Source organism: Acanthopagrus latus, chromosome 5 (genome assembly GCF_904848185.1).
Source record: "Acanthopagrus latus isolate v.2019 chromosome 5, fAcaLat1.1, whole genome shotgun sequence".
Classification (NCBI taxonomy): domain Eukaryota; kingdom Metazoa; phylum Chordata; class Actinopteri; order Spariformes; family Sparidae; genus Acanthopagrus; species Acanthopagrus latus.
This window is the reverse complement of record NC_051043.1, coordinates 6,976,754-6,991,462: the sequence shown is the minus strand read 5'-3', so window position 1 is coordinate 6,991,462 and position 14,709 is coordinate 6,976,754.

The window sequence follows — 14,709 nt, the reverse complement described above, 5'->3', positions numbered from 1 at the left end:
TAAAAACCTGACATTTAATCACCGCACATCTACATTACACCACAGCGACAGTAGCGTCGGGTTTATCCTGCTTTAACCTGTTTGCAGAAGATTGCAGCACAGCTCTCAGTTTTTAAATCAGATATTCAGCCGTTACTCGGCCCATTCGATTTTCCCCCCGCTAATTTTTTTTTTTTCTTCCTTGTGTGGCTGCATATTAAGAGGCACAACGTCGTTTGGAATGCTGGTTTCTATTTTTGAAATGTTCTGAAACGATGTTTGCATACATTTGCATAGCCAAGTGCAAATTGAGCCATGAATATGCAAATGCAGAGCTGATGTCTGTGGCAGCCTCCGCTCTGCCAGGTTTATAGAAGAATTTGTTTACACACACACACACACACACACACACGCACGCACACGCTTACACACTTACATATGCAGATTTTCTCTCACCCCTTCCATCTCAGTGTGCTCAGGGAGGACTACTTGTTTAAAACATGATTCAAGAAATCATTCATTTGCTTGTATTGCCTTATTAAGTTGGTATTTTCTGAGTGCTGTTTTTCTGTTGATGTGCTGGCCTGTTCGCTTTTCCATTGCCTCATTAAGGCGTGAGATGGACTGCGTACTCGCATAAAGGTCCTCTAGCTGACACTGAGACTAGACGCCAGCTCATGCTCGGTGCGGCCGGCCCCTCAAAATAAAGTCTGACTTAATTTGTTTACTGTATCTGTGGGCTCTCGCTCTGCCACCCTCTTAGCCTCCCTCCCACTCTCCCACTGTCTTTCTCCTTCTTTTAACCTCAGAGCCATTAGAAGCATTTGACACGAGAGTTTTAAATAGAATTGTTGTGAGCACAAAGTCTGTATCGTGAACTGAACTCATAGCTGTTGCTACAATGAAAAAAAAATGAAAAGGAAAAAAAAAAAGATCAGACTGGAAACAGTGCGTACTATAACTCATCTTGGCATTTGCATGTACAGCGGGTGGTTCATCCAGATCTGGCTACACTACTTTCTTTCTTTAAGGAGGTTGTTGTCTTTTTGACTTTTTTGCAACTCTGACAAAGTAATCATTCTTTCTTACATCAGCGGACGACATTTTATCGAGCGTTACTGCACCAAACAGTTTAATCTTCAACACCTTCAGCCATTAGGCTCGGCCCAGCGTTTCTGTGTGGGCTGCAAGCGTTCACATTTGTGCTTGTTTTAGGCCTATGTGCCACGTTGACATTTGTGCATAGCATGTCATGTTATGTTCACTTCACATGTGTATGACCTGATTGTCATATCGGGAAGTGGAGGGGACGGTGGGGGGGTTGCCAGGCCAGTGACTAACGGTTCAAGAATACAGGATATTTTTCCAGCTCCCTCGGGTGCACTTGATGAGGAGTCAGGACGTCTCCAGCCATGTTTGTGGCAACCCTAACACACACTTATTATTAAACCATAATGTTTCCTAACCCTAATCAAGTGTTTTGTTCTGCCTAAAACCCAACCAGAGCATAAACACAGCTGAGTCACAACATAGAAGAGAAACCTGAGCTCTTAAGAAATGTAGACAGTTTCAACACATCTTCAGTTTGCAAAAAAGGACATTGCCAGCATTTATTCTGCTGATTGGATCATTAGGCCGACATTTATTTTTAACTTTGGAGGCAAAATGATTACAAACTGCTCTGCAATAAGTCTGTAAGCGTGTGTAAGCCTTATGTGTAATTTCTTCCCTTCTTAGGTGGATTTTCAATGGCCCTCTGATTATAGGTGGTCCAACATTTGTAATCCTTCATCCAGCCCTTAATGGCTTAAGTTGCAGTTCCTAGGTGATTGGCACTGTGTCCGTGCACAGCGTTATTGGATAAAGGGGGAAAACAACAGTTTAATTAGGGAATAGGAGGGGGAGAAAAAAACAAACCTTGCATTTAAGTTTTCAATTAACCCAATTAAGGGCGAATGGATGAACAACCGGAGACACAATGGGAGCTGTGTTGCTGGCAACGCTCGCCTCCACTGGTGCACTTAGGCTTCTGTAACATCTCCCAGGTTTTTTATTTTTTTCTTATGATTCCGTGCCTCCATTTCAGATCTCTGTGGGGATCCCAAACAAAGCCCACGAAATCTGCACATATACTCCAGAGAAATTATGCTAATGAAGGGAAAACAAAAAAAAGAACCTTATCATGACGCTCCATTCCCCTGAGCCCCAGATTAAAAACTCATTCATTTGTTAAATATTTGACACATCTATGCTTGAGCTTTGAGCTCGGGGATTTGCAGAGTACTTCATATCAACTTGTGTGGGAGAAATGCCCCCCTCTGATACTGGCACAGACAACCTGGCACACTTACAGAAGGCCAGACAACTGCGTGTATGTGCATATGAACACAGACTCCACTGTGCTGTGGTCTGAGCTGCCTCCATCAAGACTATTCTTTGTTTGTACAGCACCAGCGTTTTCTACTGGGGCTTATTGGCTCAATACAAAAGCGTAGTTTCAAACAAGATTTTAATCTTATTATTCCAACAAAGCCAATTTATTTATCACTGTCTAGCTGCTGAACATGCACACTACCCAGAAGATATTGTATGATGTGTTTTACCAACAACTGTTGACCTACCATAGAGCTAAAGTAGTAAACCCCCCAGTTCCTTCATTCTGCTTCGTGTCTAAATGCTGCAACTATACTTGAGTTCCCTTGAATATTTGCACCTCAGGTTAGCATGCGAATGAGACACAGAACTGTGCAACCATGAAGGAGGGATGAGGGGGAACATGGGAGACGTAATGCAGCAGGGCACAAAGCCATTACGCCTACCCCGAAAATAATTCACAGGGGACAAAGCAGCTTTACGGCTTCATTCCTGGATAAGAATAAAAGGAGGGGGTTTGGATTTTGCGGGGGGACGATTCAGGGAAGGGGAGGAATGGGGTGGCATAATTAGATGATCACAAACTGTACCAGCGGCTCAGTTTTCACTCTGTGGTCCAAATTACAAACCGTCATATTTTTAAAGTCATGCTGACATTCTTTCGTCCCCAGCAGCTGCCAAGAACAACCGAGGCCGGGCTTGTCTTGGCGTCTGATCAAAAAGAGGGACCCAGTTCCAGTCACACAGCAACTGAAAACATTTACACAGCTGGGACCCTCGAACCCTGAGGCCGCCCTGCCCTACTGCAAGGACCTGTGCCGGGGCAATGGGAGAGAGGGAGAAGGGGGTGGAGGGGGGACCAGGTGCTTCTGGGGAATGTATGAGGTCCAAGGATGGAGCAAAGGATAATGACCACTATGAGCTCACTGGTACTCACCCGCTGCTGCCCTTGTCCCAAAAGGCATGTTTACCTCCACCCCCTCTGGTCTGATGAAAAAGCAAGATGAACACGAGAGTGAACACAAAATACCAACAAGGCACATGAAGGCAAGCGCACATGCATGCACTTTCACCGGCATGTAACCGAGCAAACATACACATTCAAGTCTGTATGAACCAGAGCGTCAGTATTTTTAAACCTGGACCCTTGAAACTACAGATATTAATTAGCTTGTAGCAAACTCTGGTGCAGCTAAGAGGCTTTGCACTGTCTCCATCAAATAAACAAACATATAAATAAGTATATAAATATGTGCATGTTTTAGTGTGTAACCGATTTAAACCTTACAAGTTTTGGAATCTGTCCAGTATATCGCCTCAGCTGGCGCAGACTACATGGCTACAATGCCTGTTATGTAATCCTTCGGGGCAACTCTGACTGTCAAAGTTATGTCCACTTAAGGCTGAGGTTGTTATCCTAAGTGTGTGTCAACTTTATTGAAAAAGTCCCTAAGGTGATAGAGCCTTCGGTTAAATAATTAGATCATTTTTGTAACCAGAAACAAAAGTGTCCCTCGAGGAGAAGTCTTGCTTTCGGAAACTCATGAGAGGCGAGCTGTTGCAGGAGGACATATAACAGAACAAATGGGGGTCAAGAGTTGGACTCAAGCTACCAAGAAATGTATTTCCAAAGTCTGGTTAGTTAGCCAATTTTGACAATCCAGATAAGGTTATGACTATAACAACTCACCTGCGAGTATCAAAACACATTATTGCAATATTTACCTTTGCTATGGATGTCTATCATCTCCACTGACAGTAGCATCACACACAATGTGGTAGTAGCTAGCTAGCTAGTTACTGCTAGTAGTTACCAGTACATCTTCTTTCTTTTTTATTTGTTTCATTGTGGGTTGCAGCCAGAACTAAGGTGCCGCCACCAAAGTGCAAATGGAATGAAAGAGACAAGAGCTGCTGTATTACATACATGATGTTGCCATGGGTATGATCATTAGATATAAATATTTTATTTTTAAATATCACAATTATCACCATGATAGATATATTGTGACAGTCCTACTGGTTACAAAAGGATCTTTTAAATTAAAAAAAAAAAAAAAAAAAAAAAAAGCTCCATAATGTTGTCAGACACTTTGAATAACAGCCAAGTTTGAGGACGTAACTTTGATGGTCAGAGATATCCTAAGGATTACTTGCAGCCTGTAGCTGAGGTGATCTACAGCACAAGATGGATTTAAAAATGTTTGGTAAGCATCATTTACTCACCAAAACATGTAAGTACAGAGGCCAGGTTTAAAAATACCAGCATAGCCCTTAAATATCTGTGTTTATGAATGTGCTCATGTGTCTATCACAGGAAGTCTCTGTGGCTCATTTGAGGCTGTGCGTGTGTGTGTATGTGTGTGCTTATGCAGAGATTTCTCAACTGGATTATGGGATATAGTCATAGATAACGTGTGCTCTGTAAATGTACATGCCAGATGAGCTGCACTTTTTTATGCATACATTCATAAATATACCAGATGTTTGCATTAATGCCATTCATGGAGAATTTTGACTCCTTCACAGATTTTCTGCACATTGGAAAACCATCAGAATGAAACACAATACCGCTTTCCTCTGGCGCTCCGCCCTGGTCAGCGGTTCAACACAGGAGGTGGACGTGTGTACACCTGTTACGAGCAGCGGTGAAAAACAACGAGCCAAAGTGAAAAAGTCACAGCAAAGCAAAAATTTTACCCTCTAGTTTGGTTTTATGGAAATTGCAGGAATTTGATTGCTTTAGCACATGAGCACATTGTTAAAGTCCATGTGAGGGGATGTCAACATGCACTGACTGGAGTCTGACTCTGACTTGCAGCACCCCTCCTTTTACGTCTTGGTACCAATGACGGGGATCAGGTTAAAGTCTGGGTTTAAACAGTGCATGTTTTGAATCCAATCCAGGTGAGAGGGGAAATGGGTGAGGGGCGACTTCTGTATGAGAAACGTATGGAGAAGAAAGGTAGTGTTTAAGTGATGGCGGTGTGTGTGAGGGGGTGGGGGGGCAGGTTGGAGCGATGAATCCAAGGTTGTCTTGACCCTTCGTGACCTCATCCCAGTAACCCTGAAACCTCAGAGGGACAATGACATCACTCCTTCATTCCAGGACAGAGAATCAAAGCGCTGCAGAGCCGGACCATCCCTCTACACGCAACGCACACACACATGCTATTACAAAACTATTAGACCGCATTTCTAGTGTGTATGTGCATGTGACCGTTCACCGCCATGGAAACAAGAGAAGAAGTGGGTGGGAACTTCTCATAAGTAGAACCAGATTGGATTTTCAGCCATATATGCCCACAGTTTCTTTTATGCTTGATCTCCTCCTGAAAGCTACTCATGTGAAAAGCATTTCTCAGTGAAAGGTAGACATATGAACTGACATGACCGTGACCTATCGCTTCAAACACCTTATAACTTTTTCCCCTTACCTATGTTTCCACAGTTAATCCTATAAAAGCAGGCCCAGAGTATGTCGTGATTTACGATGGCAAAAAGTGAGAAGACTTAAATATCTCAACACCACAGACCACCAGACACCCAAGAAGTCATTTATCATCAGTCCCATAGAGTACAGAACCATTGCCGTGATATTTTACAGATAATTCCGGTATTTCACGTAATTATGTCACTGATGTTCCTCTACAACGGAACAGTTTAAGCAGTATTGTGAAACGATAATGCATGCCTCACTGAAAATGCACATTTAAACAGCAGATTAAGCTAACATTGTGTGTGACACGAATGAGCATCATGAATCAGTGTTAGGTGGTAACCACAAAATGACATTTTTAAGTCATTAAAAAGTAAGAAAGTTGAATGGGTTTCTTGCCAAATAACTGAAGATGATACTTATTAACTTTGGATAACACTGAATGGAACAGCACATGTTTAAAAACTCTAGAAATGGTCTCATCTTTCTCTCAAGTGAGGTTTTTAAATGTGTTTCACAGTCTGCGGTCGCTTCTCTAAATGTGACAGTTTAAGCATTGGACTAAGTATGGAGGCTGTGACAGCTCAATGCATATGCAGATGGACAAGACGTGAGCAAATTAGGCCGATATATTCTCTGATTTGACAACACATGCACAACATTTAGAACAAATGCTATGAGTCTAGAAAAGCTGACTGGTTAACACATGATATCTATGTATATATATACATATATATATATATATATATATATATATATATATATATATATATATATATATATATATATATATATATATATGTATGTATGAGTGACGGAGAATTAAAGAGAATTCTGACCAGACACATCACAGCTGGCTCTGGAAGGCTCTGCAGTGGGTGGTTAAAACTGCCCAGAACATCTAACTCGTCAAAGACTCAGTGATATTGGTTAGGTGAGGTGTCTGCACGGAGCCCAGAGGATCTTAAAGACAACACCCACCCCAGCCACAGATGAACAGTTCTGTTCACCCTGCTGCCATCTCGCAAAAGATCCAGTACAGAAGTATCCGCTGCTGTTCCACCAGAATACCAAGCAGTTTCTTTCCTCGGTCTGTGAGACCCATGAACTCATCTTCAGCACTCCACCACTAAAAGTGATTTCTCTTGTGTAGCATAAAGGGACTACAACTTTAATTTTGTGTTGTAGAATTCCAAATAATTGAACCTTGGACCTGGGACACTGGGCCTTGATTTGATTGAGTACAAAACACATAGAGAATAAAAATGACTTTCTTGAGTCTTCACTGGTTGCCCAGCAACCTCATGATGACAACAAGGCTCCTGTAGGTCACAGCATCCGTCCATGAAATAGACTGCCATATATCCGCCCATGCACAACCTTTTTATACTTGGGGTTGTGTGTAGACCAGACAAATGAGACGAAGCGTCTCAATTAGTGATTCTTAGAGGTGCAAGTGCGTGGATTTTATTACCTCCAAACTAAAGCTGGCACTATATTAGATTTTTGCTGCACGATTGTTGTTGCCACATTATCGAGATATCTTTTTAAAATTTGAAAAATGAATGCTCAAATTCATCTCTGACTTTTTCTTTCTGTGCAAGGGCGTACAAAACAAAGTAAGAGCAGAGAGCAACGGAATCGATTTAAGATTATAGGATATCATAATGTGTGTATTATAAACCCGATATCAATAATAAACTCACGGTTATCATCAGTATGACTAGCAGTTTCGCCTGTTTTGAGTCATTACGCTTCTATGAACTAACTGACCGCTGACTCTGACCGTACCCACAGTGGACTGTAAATGGTATCAATCCTCTCATTTACATCTTCATAAGACAGCTAATGATAAAAATCACATTTCCCAGCAATTCATACGATTTCTTTAGAGAAAAGGTCTCGTACCATTAGCTAGCATTATTAGCAGGGTTTATCACAGCTTTAACACATACCCAAAAAAGCTGTTCCACTCTCACCTATTGTGGGTTACAGTGTAGGCTTATAATGAAGAGCCTCGAAAATGGCAACATGCTAATTGTAGTAACTATCTGACTGGTGTAATAGTGCTTTGCGAGTTATGTGGTGGGTAATAAAGTGACAGTGCGTTTAGCTCCAAATCATGCGGAAGACGCACGCTGAGCTGTCTGACGCTGGCAGAAAGGACTGCTCAATTAGGGAGCAGATTTAAGATGAGAGCGTTGATTCCCCAGCCCAATTAATTAGCACTAGAACAGAGGAGCAGCAGCCAGAGTGCAGAGGAGAGATTTAGCCAGGAAGTGCCCACCAGGGACACGCTCTCCTGCTCCTACCTCCTCACCCTTACTCTATTCCATGCTCTATTTCCCTCCTTCTCCTGCTCATTCTTTTATTCTTACACTGTGCCCCTCTGACTCCTGGTTCACCTTGTGCTCTCCCCCTGTCATTAACAGTCTTCCAGTGGTCCAAGACACCAGTATAATAGTCTGCTTTTGATAGCACAACCGTTGCACTTTGTCCAATTTGTGTGTATTACAAATTCATTGTGAAACGTTCTCATTTGGTAGTTCCGAGCAAAACAATGCTGCCTGGAAATAGTAAAGGTTTCGGGGGTGAATATAAAGCAGGAGAAGCTTGTTTTAAAACCTCCAGCGACACAGACTGCTCAGAGGGTCTGTCTTTGTTAAGCCACTGGTTAGACTCGCAGAACTTTGAAGTTCTTAAGTTCTCATCAAGAGCAAAAGGTTTCCAAAGATATCAAACGGCTGAATTCCAAGAAAATGCTTGTAAAATAATGCAGAAGATATGTCCAGATTTCCATGTAATGTTATACAGCCACACAAAGGCATTGAGGATTAGTAGAATGTCAGACATACACCATTAAAGATTTCACACAATGAACCAATGAAGTGAACGCACAATAGAGGGCATATGTGTGAAATGGTCCATGAGCATGTTGCTTCATCTAACTGACACCTCTTAAACCTGCATGATCTGATTTTTCTTTTTTCTTATGTGGCCACAGAATTGATATGGCAAACATGTTAGCATGTACAGTATATTATTTAATTGAAGTTGTCTTGCCGCCTGATGAATCAAAGTCCAATATCTTCTCTGTTTTTGCTCTGTTTTGGTCTCCACCTCTTTCTCCTGACTGAACTATCTGGCTCTGTAGTTGCTAAATGCCTCCCTACATTAACCAGTTAAGCACTAACTTTGTCTGGTTGCCATCTGGTAGTGCATTGTGGATGGAGTCTCAAGAATCTTTGGGACTCAAAAGGCTTAGTCCCTATTCTTGATTCAGGACTAGTATTACCAGGGGACCTCACGTGCTTTAGAAATGACCCCATTAGATGAGTCTTTGCTGATATTTTGTTGTTCCTCGCTAAAATTATTGTGCAAAATAGTAAAATAGTTATACAAAGTTTAGGCGCTGTGTCTACTGTGAGCTCATGTGATTTCACTTCACGGTCAAAATGTATGTAACAACACAATCTGATATGATTGGAGAAATATAATGATTACTTAGCCTTCTACTTTCATTAGATTACCACTTAGTATCAGGGGGAAATGTTCTCATGACAGGCTCCCCCTATAGTTTACTGGGACTCTATTGAACTTCTGTATTGGAAGCCAGCCTTTATGTTGGAGGACTACATTCCTAAACTATGTTAGCTGCTGTTGCTCTCTTATAGCAAGCGGCACTTGGGAACGTCCATGAAGTCAGATCCTTTGGACCGTCAAGGAAAATCCAACCTGAGTCCTTCACAAAGGAATCCATTGTGCCTTAAACAAGTTACACAGGCTTGTATAGGCAACCAAAAGAGACAAGGTCTCACTTTTCATGTCAGGTTACAATCTGCTCACATATGATCAGTAAAAAGTGATTAAAAATTGTTACACAGAGCCCATTTAACTGAAAGAATTCTAAAAATGTCGAAGTCAAGGAAATTATGCTTTAAATGCCGCGTATTAACCTTCATTTGAATCGAGCTCTGAAACAATGTATTTTAACAGGGCATTTCACTGCAGCCGCATCTGAAAATGACACTGATAAGAGACGTGACTGTGAACCAGATCGAAAAAGTCAAAACCAGAGGCAGAAAATGATATAAAACTCTGAAGAGCTGAGGGCAACTGCAAATCTAGGTAATAATTCTCCCGAGGCTCATCACCACGAGTGACACCTTTCACATTACGTATAGTTATTTGATCCATTGTTACTGTAAAAATATTAAACATGGCAGCTTTCAGGAGAAATTTAAGGAGAACACTGGGAACATTGAGGTTTATGTATTGGCCACAATAGCTGGTACAAAGCCACACGTCAACGAGATGTTTTATCGTCCATCTTTAAATAGTTGTAATAACGCCCTCCAATCATATCAATAGCAGCTCCCTCTATACATCCAGCATGTAGTGGGGCAATACAATGAATGATTCCTCAACGGTCATTCGTGTCTATGTGGTCAGAGTTAATGCAGGTTTCATCAAAGCAAGCCATAGATTTGTTATTATAATGCATTTCAGATTAGTTTATGATGATGCCAGACCTTCCCCTTGGGCTGGTAGCTCCGCAGTACAATGGAAACCGATTATTTGTGGCAAAAAAAAAAATACCAATCTGCAGCATACATATTTATTATGGGACTGGGCCAATACCTGCGATGGTTTGTCAATAAGCAAGGGCTGTGAATATATTGTGTCTGGACCCGTGACCCCGCCTGCCTGAATGTCAGATAACTTACACTATTACTGCCACGGCCCACCAGCCATCTATCAAAACACAGCCGAACGTCAATATGAGAGCCTCGTCCCAAAACTCTTAAAATTACCCTGGTTAGAGGGAGGAAAAGAAAAAACAATCAATGTGTGGTCTGAAAGGAAGGGCCAGTCCTCACTGTGCTGTATGAATTTTTGATGCCTCTGCTGCTTAAGCTCCAGACTATCAATTACGAGATAAACAGGGTCTAGGTGATTGTTGTCATGGTGCACGGGGCTGCCATCCAATTAGATCTCGCGCCGACTAATGTGTTAATATCTTACATAATTGGTGTTGGGGGCTATTTTTTTCCCTCTCTCTCAAATGCCACGCCGATCCTTATAGAGACTAATATTACACCATTAGCGCAATCTTATCTGGGCAAAGTAATATGGATGAAATATATAGAAAAGTACTGTATAACTCAAAAACCCATTCCAGTGGCCTGACAGACTATCTCCTGCATGTTTCCTCATCATCACCTTTTTTGGGTCCCACTTTCTTTCCTATTGTCAAGCCAAAATATTAATCAATAAAAGAGCATAATGTTCCCACTGCAGATCACTTGATTGTTTCCTGGATCCCCCCCCCCCTTTTTTTTTTTTTTTCCTTTTTTCTTTGCTTAGTTGAGAAAAGGCTCAGAGATAAAACAACACCAGCTTTGTTGTCAGTTTTTTTTATTTATTTTTTTTAGCAGGGAGATAAAACCTACAGAGGATAGGAGGGAAAAAAAAGATTTGGGACAGAAATAAGCAACGAGAGAGGGGAAAGCAAAGAACCTACGGAGGAGAGAATATTTTGTAAAGAGCAAGAGGGGAGTCAGAAAAGAGGAGGGATAAGGAAGGGAAAAAAGAGAGGAGAAAGAGAGAGGGGAGCAAGGGATGAGACGGCTGCCTGGAAAGACGATTAGTATTCATGCGGCGTGGCGCTCCAGAGAGGATTAATGGACTCTGATGCCTAATATCCTGGAGAACAATTAATTTGCCCACAGTTTTGTCATGGTTGAAAGTCAAATGCTGGAACAGATCGATGCGCACAGCCGCCAGTGAAATCGCGGCAGCCCCTTCTGCCGGGCGCAGAATTTTAATTTCATCATCATCATTTTCCCCGGCTGCCACCCTCGACGAAGCTGTCCCTGACATGGCTGAGAGGGCCGCCACATCCCAACAGGCATGGTGCACGCACACACACACACTCACACGTGCACACCCGCACATAAATTGCACAGTGAATACAGAAACACACACACACACACACACACACGCTCCTTTGATACAAACATCGGAAGAGACAGACAAAAATCAGCTATACACTTCTGCATCCGTCAGGGAGGCGGGATGATGTGTGGATGGAAATACAGACACTCTGAATATCTCCTCCGTCCTAACTGCATGGCTAACCACACACACCTTATATCTTCACTTTCATCATCCACAATACACACTGACAGCTGAGAGTCTCATCATGGAGTGTCTCACACCGCCGAGTTATTTTTTTCATGGGTAGATCTTGTAAACAGCGTACATCTGAGAAGAGACATCGATAAAAGAGTAAAATCACACAATTCGAACCAAGTGTGCCAACGAGAAAAAAAAAAATCTCCATACATATTCCAATTAGTCTTGAAGCAAGACTGTGGCGTAGTGGTCTTAAACGCACACTATGTAAATGTGATGTCGTCAGTGTGGGTGCAGCCACGCAACCAAAGTCCCGCGACACCTTTCAATTTTATGAGCAAAAACAAAAAACACAGGAAGTAAAATAAGAGGCAGATCTTGGACGGTCACGTTACCAAGCACCACCGGTGTATCAGAAAAGCTGGATGAATCTCGATCTTCACCGGGAGCGCGTCTATGCTAATAACATCAATAACACGATCACATGTCGACATCACCGTCGGCAACACAGCGCCGATCGCCACGCATCGCCGCACCATCGTCAGAGGCGGTAAATATTTCATCAGGGATGCAGATGTGTCAATTAAAGATACGTAGAGACACAGCGAGATCCCTCGTCTGACTCCTCGCTTTATTTGTCTTTTAGCTCCTCTGCCTAGCTCAAGGATATTCTCATTAGCACATTAATGCAACACAAATGAGAGGGACACAGGAGACAGCTAGCAAGCCAAGTGGGAAAAAATAGAGATGTGCTTTTGGAAGACGTGCGTCACCTCACATGGGCTTAGCATAGGAGCTGTGCCATAACTTTTTGTGGCGTGTTCAGTTGTGTTTCCAGGTGTCAGGCTGATATTTCCAAAGAAACTGCACTTGACTGGCACCAACAGATGACAACTTAATATATACATTATTAATTATATTATGTATAAGAACATAAAGGTTAACATATCCTGCAGTAAAAAAAAAGTGGATTCCAATTACCACAAGAGCTGCGTTTTAATTTTTTCCCTCACGCTGATCATCTGCTCTCCTCATGACCAGCCGCCCAGCTCAGTATTATCTCACAGTCCCTGCCTTCACTTCCATGGTTTTTTGTCATAGTTAGTCTCTGCGGGGGGAGAAAAAAAAAAAAAACGTAGACATCATTCTATGAATTATTAAAGGCGCTAGAGCTAATTTATTTAATGAATTAAGAAGAGTCCGGTGGGGGGTATTTCAATAATGGAGCACTGTTAGTAGTGTTTTAATAAGGATGGCACACACTGATTGGGTAATTACATCTCAGCTCTCCCCATGCTGCTTCACTCTGGGGCCACAAGAGGAGGAAGCGATGTGACAGTGGAGAAGTTGTCCTGCTTCTATATTTATCATGAAACGCACATCACGACACGGAGCCTACTCACTGGCCTCCCATTAGAGATCGAATCGGGTTTGTGCCTCTCAGCAGTCAAATGAAAGGGTTATTGGATAAATGGGCGCAGCGAGCAATCACTCAACAAGCAAATGTTTGTGCACGTGAACCTGCGTACGTGCGTACATTGTATACGCTTGGCTTCAGTTTTGATAGATGAAGGGGATCGGGGTGAGAAAGGGTTTAAGTTGGATTTTTCTCTTTTCTGTTCTTTTTTTAACAGGAAGGCAAAAATTAAAAGTCTTGATGAGGTGTGTGGCAGCAATATCACTCATCAGAAGACTAAAACATAAAAAGCAATTTTGGACATGAAATAATTGGTCAAAACGTAAGAAATTAACCAAATCGTCTGTCCTGTACGTCTCTTCCGTTGAAGGCGTACGTAAAATGTTAAGTAATACAACAGTGACGCTGAAACAGACATTCGTAATTTTACAGTTACGAGCCTGAAATAATCACGGTCATTACAGTCGTGTTAAATTTAGCCGCAATAAATCAGCGAGGCAGAGTTCCTATAAAGCCTGGAAATCAGTGACACTAAAAGGTAATGTCAGATGACAAATCTTTACGGCTACTATGCAACAGCCCACGATAAAGACACTCATATTCGGCTATGGCCGCACCTGTAAGAACTCCTACTTTTTAAGCCGCTGATGCATTATAACTGCTGTGATTAAACGTTAGAGATGCGTCGCCTGATGAATTTAAGCACCAGTGACTTGAAATGTTCAGTTTGCATCAGAATGCCATAAGAATGATCAGTGCAGCGTGGTTATTTGCTACAGTAGGTGTTAAGTGAGAAATGTATATCCATCTAATATCTTAAATGGTTTTTGTTGTTGTTGCTGAAATGTTATTGCTTTTATTCAAATAAGAAACCTACAAGCTATTTGTCAGAACTAATGGGTTAATGGGATTACATACATAGATATTTCAGGTACATTTCTAAATGAAGCTATATTAGTATGTCATTTACATAATGAAATATTCAGACATATTTAGGTGTTACTGTTGTTAAACTACTGAGTAATCATTTCATCAATTAACCCCATAGGTTACATTAGATTAAATGTGACACCATGAAGACATGTAAAGCATCAGTATGTGTGAGGAGGACCAAAGCTCAGGTCACTATGATGCTTTTCAATACATGATCTTTAGTCAGTGGTGTAAGGAGTACTCAGATCTTTTACTTCCATTAAAGTGGTAATGCTACAGTGTAGAAATGCTTTGTTACAATTACAAGCCATGCTTTTAAAGTTGTATTTAAGTGCAGTGGTGTTAGCATCAGAATATACTTAAAGTACAAAAAGTGAAAGTGCTCATCATACAGAATGTCCCATTTCAAAATAATGTATGTTTTTGTGTT